The following is a 7876-nucleotide window of genomic DNA, read 5'->3' as shown; positions in this document are numbered from 1 at the left end:
TCTGCTCTGCCTCCTGTTGTTGAGAATATGCTCTTTCCAAGTCACTGAGGAGATTAGTCTGTTTTACATTTTGATTCACACATTCTGTTGAGCCTTTCATCAGAAGGAGATCAATTCTGTAGCTAGATTATAGGCACAGTTGCTTAAATTTGAAACATGTAAACAGTAGTGCTTGAAGGGGGGGGCTGAGCTAATGAAGAAAAATGAGGGCTTGGTCAGTCAAGTACTTTCCAGCATGGATTAGTGTTGGCGAACTGATGCCCTCTGAAATTGTTCTCCTGAAAGTCTATGAGGGATTCTTTAATCAGGTTGTCCTATGAGCATGTCCTATGAAGAACTGACTTTGATTATTGTGGTTGTTTGAATGGACAGTCCCTATAGGCTCGTAGTATTTGAATGCTGGGTCACTGCTTGGTGGAACTGTTTGAGAGGGATTAGCTACCACAATTGTGTCCTGGAAGTGTGTCACTGGGAGTGGACTTTGAGGTTTAAAAGTCATGCCCTTCCCAATTAGCTCTCTATCTTTCTCTGCTCAGAGCTTGTAATAAACACAGAAGCTCACAGGTACTACTCCGTGCCATGCCGCTTGCCTGCTGTCATGCCTCCTGCCGAGATGGTCCGTGGATTCACCTCTGAAAGTCCCAATAAACTCTTTCTTCTATAGTTGTCTTGGTCGGGTATCTTCGAGGCAATAAAAAGGAATGCATACCATTATGTTCACTGAATGGGAAGGCCCCCCATTGTGGTAGCACTGTTTCTTGCATTTTGGTTCCTAGATGAACCAAACAGAGACAAGCACTAGTAATCTTGCATGTATCCTTCTCTCTCTGCTCATGACTATGAATGTAATGAGCTTCTTTAAGCTCATGGTGCCTTGATCTTTCCTCGGTAATGTACTATAACCTAGAGTTGTGAAAAAGATACACACAGATATCCCATAAGCCATTTTTGATAGGTTATTTCCCCCAAGCCAGGGAACAACATCTAAGCACTGTGCAAGCAAGGAACTCAGCTTGATCTGAGTTCTATGAAGATGGGTATGATGGCAGGTTTCTTATGATCCAAGTCAGAGAGGTTACTCTCCAGGCACATTACCTAATGAGAGACACTGTCTCTAAGTTAAACAACAGGTGGACACTTCCTTCCTGTGAAACAATTGAAGCTGAAGATTTGATTGACCTTGGGCTTTACACACACACACACACACACACATACACACACATCACACCAAAAGTCGGGGGCAGTCACTGGGTAACTAGAAAACACATAGAAGTTATGACGCAATTTATGTCACTAGTCATAAAATCTGTTTATCCCAGGACTGTTATGGTGGCAAGACATAAATTGTTGGTTCTAGTAACAGAGGACAGGCAGGTGGTTTTGTTCATCCACAAGATCAACTAGCAATGAAATTACAACGCACAAACTCTCTGCAGGAACCAGCCTGTTTCTTCTCCTTTTCGGAGTGCTTCCTGGACAATTGACATGGCAGCATCTTTCACGAGGACAGTGCTGGGAAAGACACAGTAACCTTTGAAAGCTGCTCTCAAAAACCATACTTTCCATAAATAGAATTGATTAATTATAAATATGTAAATGATTTAGAACTAAGTTATGTATATTCTTTTGAGATAGGCGTTTTCCTGTGCTGCCCTTGGCTAGCCTGGAACTCCATACACATCAAGGGAATCCACTGAGTGCTGGAATTAAGGCATATGCCACTACACTGAGTGCTAATTTATGTACTCTTATTAGAAAATTAAATTATTTGGCTAGTTTTTTCAGTTCTGGAAAAAATATTTTTTATGTTAAGCAGGAAATATATATGCACACTTTTAAGAATGATATATGGACGTGAGCCTCCTATCAGAATCTGTACTCATTCTAGAGGTAATGGTAAAATTCAAACTTATAATTATGCTTAAATTATTACTGAAACTGATTAATTCTATATATTTAATCAATTGAGCAAATTTTGTGAGAATCAATAAAAGCCTGTGTACTTTTTTCCGCATATAAGTAAACAAACATTTGAGTAGTTGAAGATTATTCAATACCCCACACAATGTTTGTTGTATTTTTATTTCAGTAATAGAGGGTCATGCTCCCTGGGTAAACAGGATGAAAACAAAACCAAGAGCAGCACAGTGCAACTACCCATAGCCCACTTTTTAGTCATGACTGTCACTGTGTTCCTGGTATATATCCTTTGGATTTTCTATATGCATAAATTATAAATGCATTAAGTAAGCTGAGCTAAATCACAAATATTATTACAACTTTTTATTTTACACATTATTTACTTTATGTGTATCGGTGTTTACCTGCCTGTATGTCTGTGTACCAGTTGCTTTTTGGTGTCTATAGAAGTCAGAAGAAGCATTGAATCCCCGATGGACTGGAGTGACAGATTTGAAGAGTCAGCCATGTGGGTGCTGGGAATTGAACCTGGATCCTCTGGGAGGAGCAGCTAGTTTATTGCTCTAAGCCTATTATTTCTTCTCTCTTCTCTTCCTCTCTCTCTCTCGTTACTTAAGATTATATGTGACTGCTTGACTTGTTTTCTTTTGGTCTATCCAATGTCTTATAGTCACTATATATATTTTGTGGTGTTTTCTTATACATAATGCTAAAATAAATGTTTGTAAATAAATCTGTATACCCACTTTAGACTATTTTAAAAGAGAAATGTTTGCATTGAAATTCTAAAATAATTATTAAGGTTTTTGGAACAGTTGGCCTTTTAGAAATGCTGAGATGAATTATACTCTCACAAATCATGTTAAGAAAGCTAGTACAGACATTATGGAAATTACTGTGCTAGTTCCTTAGAAACATGGAAATCAATCTACCTCAAGATGCAGCTACAATACTCTTAGCCATATATCCAAAGAACTCTTCATCCTACCTCAGGGACACTTGCTCAATTATATACATTGCTGCTCTATTCATAATAGGCTGAAACTGGAAACAACTTAGATGTTCCTCAACAGAAGTGTGGATAAAGAAAATGTGGTGCTTTTATACTATGGAATATCACCCAGCTGTTAAAAAAATGACATCATGAAATTTTCAGGTAAATGAATGTTAATTTTCAAAGGCCGCCACAGGATTAATGTGAACTGGAAGACAGACTGGAAGTCTAATGAGAAGCAGAAAAGAAGAAGCAAAGAATGAATTGAGTACCTGAGTTAAATTATCCATCTCTATGGCCAAATTCAACTTAATTCACGTTGTTCAAATTTTTTTGTTCTGAGTTTTTAATATCCTAGGCATCTTTAATGAATTCAAGAAATAGAAAACTTCCTTATAAAAATCCCCCAAATGCTTTTCTTTTTCTTTTACTCCTATTGGAATATACATACATACATACATACATACATACATACATACATGTGTGTGTGTGTGTAATAGTGGAAATTTGTCAGCAATTTATGCTTCCAGTGCATGCACAAACTCCTTCAGCATGTAGACGGTGCACTATATATAAGTAGGCAATATTTGTTTATTTACTTTCTTGTCCCCATCTGATGTTTTCATATGTGAAATTCTACAATATTCTATTTCCTCAGCTCAGAGTCAAGAAGTTCTCTATGAACACCTGACTTAGGATCTCATGAGATCTACTAACATACTCATGGGAAATGCTAATTAGTATAAAAATTAAAGAACAGGTTTTGGTGATAACTAATTTTTTTTTAATGAAAAATATTTCCTTAAATTGCTTGGTATGAGGTGACATTTCTCAACCAGAGTTCTGTGAGATCAATCTTCAGGGTGTTGATAGGAGAACTGAATAGCTTTCTGCCAACACTCACAGGGAGAACACATTCCACCTGTATGCTCCCCTCAGGATGCAGTGAGGATTGAGAGGGAAAATAAACCACTTCCGACTAGGCCACCTCAGCCCTGCCACTGTCCCCTGCTGTTCGAGACTGGCTAGAGCAACATGAAGCAGGCAGTGTGTCTGGGTTGTCTTCACTGGAAGGTGTCATGTACTATAGCTTCATTATGTGGTCACTTTAGAGAAGCCCAGGCAAATGGCAGAGCCCAGCCTTGCAATTTTTGTTTTTTATTGGATTCTAGGAGCCACAGTCTTCTTGGAAGAATAAACTTGAAGTTGTTAATTTTTTTTTTTAGTACTTTACAGAAGACAGAATATATCAAGTATCCATAAAAAGAAGTTTAGGTGGGGGAGGAGCTAAATTCATTTAACATGCTTGGCACCATCCCTAAGCCCACAGAGGAACTTGGCTTCATTCTGCTGTGTGGATTAGCCACAATTTCAAAATCTGTAATTTTCTGTTATCTACCCAGACAGTCTTTTATTTATGTGGATAGACTGAAAATTGACGGTAACTATGAAACTTAACAATCTTGAGACAGACTTGCCAAGCGGCACCCTTTAGAAAGGATGTGAATCGAATTGTTTCTCTTGGTAGATGACCCCAGTTGGGTTTGCTCACGGCTAAAGAATGTGCTATCAATCACAATCTCCCACACTGGAAAAAAAAAATCTCTCTTAAAAACAAACGCCTAGTGAGACAGGACAGACGCGCAACAAAAGAGAAGTGAGAGGTGATTTGGGGAAGTAAAATAAAGTTCAGTGAATGCTGGGAGATTTCCGTGGAAGCTACTGAAGGGGGAACTCCAAGATATGCCTTGCCTTTGTACTGATCTGGACCTGAGTTTGCATATTTTGCCATTTCAGAGTGTGTTCTGACTAAAACAGCAAAAAATACCTAGTATGCGTGGTCAATGAAGCCAGCCAACAGAAGGGTAGGAGCATCCTGTTACAGTGTGTGCAATAACAGCGGAGCCATCATTCACCAGGTTACCCCCACAGGAAGGTACTGTATGAGAGCATTTCACACAGATTAACTCATTCGTCTTCCTAACAAGTTTGTGAGCTGCGTGCTATTCTTGACTCAATTTTCAGTGAACTGAAGCTTGGCGAGGTTGATGAGTTTCCAAAGCTGATTCAGCCTCAGGTTTGAGCACCCCGTCCTGAATTCAGCAAAACTGTATTAAAATGCACCACACACTTACTTGCCCATCTGAAACATCTGAGGTGGAAGTCATTCTTGGGTTAGTACATTGGGCTTCTTCCATGGTAATCTTCCAAGAAACTATCTCAAGTTCCTTTGTCCCTGTGGGGTCTGACAAGTCAGAGATATAACTGTGAAGGAGGAACTTCTTGCTTGATACAATAGGCTTTAGTCTGAATACCTGGCAGAAACATAAGCATAATCAACAAAGTCTTCCAATACCTGATTCATTAACAATAGTACTTAATGTTGTGTGTGGGGGGGTGGGGGGGTGGGGTGGGGTATGCACTGCTGGGGAAGTCGAAGCCTATCTGTTGAAGATCTTCATATCTTAAGCCAAGCAGTACTTGTTGCAAAGCAGGTGGACATTCAAGATACTGAAAAGGGCACTTGCCACCAATTTGCTTCCCCACAGAGTCACAAAATGGCCTGAAACTACCTCCTCTAATATCATTTATTTAGATAACAGCCCCCTGCCGCCTCACCCCACACAGTATAGATATAAACATGCTTTTGAAAAGGTGGTGGCGCACGCCTTTAATCCCAGCACTTGGGAGGCAGAGGCAGGTGGATTTCTGAGTTCGAGGCCAGCCTGGTCTACAGAGTGAGTTCCAGGACAGCCAGGGCTACACAGAGAAACCCTGTCTCAGAAAAAAAAAAAAAAGAAAAGAAAAGAAAAGATAAATACACCAAGCCATTTACTATAAAGCTTAGTGATCTACAATGCTAGGAAAGACAGCCAGGCTCTGACGAAAGGAGAGAAATGTAGGGTAAATTCTGATACAAAATGAACATGGGAAATTCACTGATTCAGGTTTGCAAGTGACAGTTCAAGACGAAGTACTGAATCTATCATAAAGCATGAACAATAAGGGCAATGTAGTAGTTAAAATGGGAAATGTCCAGAGAAGCCCCCAGGGAATGTTCATGACTTCCTCTGTGGATGCTATCCTGTCATTTCTCTTCTTAAATGATTCTCATGGATACTGCATTCTTTTTTGAATTTGATAGCTCTGGGTAGCAAAATCAATAGCAACTTTTTTGCTAATCTTTAATGTGCTGAGTGCTTTGTATAATCAATATCATATTTAATCTTCTCAGTAACTCTTTTGGGAATGTGTTGTAATCATGCATATCTTAGAGGGAGGTATCTCAGGCCTAGAGGATAAATTACTTACCCATGTTGTAGAGCTGCTGAGTACAAAGCTGTGAGTACTGTCCCCATCCTTTCCTTTTGGGAGAGACGTATTGGGGACATTGTGGTAAAGATCCATGCTAAAAACAGACAAGAAATGCTGGAGAACTCAAATTGAGAATATAAATGTCATCACCCTGGTTTTATCAACGACTTCCTAGGACTTTGCTTCTAAAAATATTTTCTATTAGAGTCAGCATTTAAAAGCTAACATAAAAATCCTGGAAGGCTAAGGCTAAGGCTGGTGGTGTGTGAGGAAGCTTCAGGCTCATTCTTCTTTTAATAAATAGGGAAATTGAAGGGTAGTGTCTGGCTTAAAAATCTGCATGGTTGTCTATTATCAGCTCTTAGAAATGTTTCCATAGAGCAAAAGATATGACATAATCATTACTGGAAACATAGGAAAGAAAGTAGCAAAGAAAGAAAACCACACACACACACACACACAGAGAGAGAGAGAGAGAGAGAGAGAGAGAGAGAGAGAGAGAGAGAGAGAGAGAGAGAGAGGACTGATTAGATTAGTTTAAATAGTGCTAAGTCAAGCCAACTCAGCAACCCAAGTCAAGTGAATACCTAAACAGAGACTCCACATCAGTTAATTTGAACACCACACTCTATCCCTAGTAAGAACATAGCAAAGAGTTGATTTAAAAACTCGATCTTTAATTTTGTAATGCTCATATCCTTTCTTGTTCTAGAAATAAACAGTTGAAGACTTGTCTAATGATTAACCATGAGTAACTCTTATACAGCTCCATTCACTGTGACTGATGGCCCTTAAGCACAGGTGGGAATGAAAGCATGCTGATTTAGACAGAATGCATATAGTAACCAAGACTTAAAATGACTCCCATTCATTTGACATTTCCCCAAACTTTCTGCATCTGAAAGGATTTTTCCACTACCGAACCTCTTTGTTACCTGCTGCTGGGGAGTCCAAATTGTACTTTCCTCAGGAACGGGCAGCAACTTTACCACCCAGAACAGCCTGGACAAGCTCTCTTGTGCTTGCTTAAGACCATATACCCAGGAATTAAAGACTAAAAGATGGGCTGAGCCTTCCAAATCCCTCTGTATCCATAATTGGCCTCTTCTGTTAGTTAAAAGACAAGGTTAAAAAGTCTCTCTTTTTCTTTTTTAATTAGAGGAAGAGCAAATAGGATTGTAGTTTTAGCTCTTCATATCAGGAAATTTCACTGTAACTCATATCTCTAAGACAAAGAGCTGGAAAAAGTCCATCTGCCACTTCTCAAAGGCAGGCTTTTAGAAAGTTGTGGAGATGGAGGGCGCTTGGTCTACGCTGCAGACCAAAATGCTGTCACAGTGGGACCTCGGGAACCCCAGCTTCTGTGTTTGCTTGAGCTTGTGTGGGAAACATAAAACTGCATTTGATTTTGAATCAAATTTTGATTTTTCAAGTTCTTTCCTTCACTAACTTGGAATCCAGAGTATCGCCTTTCTTCTCTTACTCTAAAAGAAAGTTGATAGCCTTAAAGACCTTGCTTGAGCCTACTCCTTACTTCCACTCCTGTCCCTGAGTTGTGACAAACATGGGGGGTGAGGCGGTTCTGGTTTTTGTGGTGCTGTGGATAATACAGAGGCCTTGTGCTCTATAAGCCCTCACTTCTCCTCA

Source organism: Arvicanthis niloticus, chromosome 27, assembly GCF_011762505.2.
Source record: "Arvicanthis niloticus isolate mArvNil1 chromosome 27, mArvNil1.pat.X, whole genome shotgun sequence".
Taxonomy (NCBI): Eukaryota; Metazoa; Chordata; class Mammalia; order Rodentia; family Muridae; genus Arvicanthis; species Arvicanthis niloticus.
Note: the sequence above shows the minus strand (reverse complement) of the source record.